Raw genomic sequence first — 777 nt, 5'->3', positions numbered from 1 at the left:
TTGTTCAGCAGAAACATTTAGAGTTCATTGATTTTCTTTGATGGAGAGTGGTGTGACAGAAACAAGAGACTTGATCAGAGATGGAAGCTTCAGTGGAAGGAAGCATCCTAGGTCAGGCTACTGCTGCTTCAGAGGTTCTGATGCACCTATATTGGAGAGATTAGTGCAACGCAACATAGAGCTGCTCTGGAGATACTTTAAGGGAAAGTGTTGATGGGAAATTGGTGAATCAAACGCCATTAGTGCTCTGATCATCTCACTAATTGTTATAATGGTCAGCCTCTTCAGGAAGCCATTTATGTAAAGTGTTCTTGGAAATTATAATTGAGATGAAGGTAAAATGTCTTCCTTTATAGATGGTATCTTTTGGTAATGACTTAGGAATTCTCAACTTTTATAAAATGAAAACCCAACCTTTACTCATAATGCATTGCAGGATATATGCATTAAAAATCATAAAAAGTGATGCAGATTGAAGCAGGGGGAGAAAGTGACAGAAAGGGAAATGAGGAGGGTTGAGAGAGGCGACAGGGGGAGGTGGTGGTATGTGTGGAGGGGGAGGTGGTGGTATGTGTGGAGGGGGTGGGGGTGGGGGGGGGGTGTAGGGTGTGGATTTATTTGCTATATTGCCTAATCCCGGCAGCACAGCATCACACACCAACACCATCTGTCACCATTCACATTTGGAGTCAGCTGCCTGGACTGGGTACTGACGGGTACTGGTGGGGAGGGCTGGAGTTGTGGGGAGGGGTGGGTGGGTTAGGACGCCTCCTGCAG

This window comes from Thunnus maccoyii, chromosome 21 (assembly GCF_910596095.1).
Source record: "Thunnus maccoyii chromosome 21, fThuMac1.1, whole genome shotgun sequence".
Lineage (NCBI taxonomy): Eukaryota > Metazoa > Chordata > Actinopteri > Scombriformes > Scombridae > Thunnus > Thunnus maccoyii.
Note: the sequence above shows the minus strand (reverse complement) of the source record.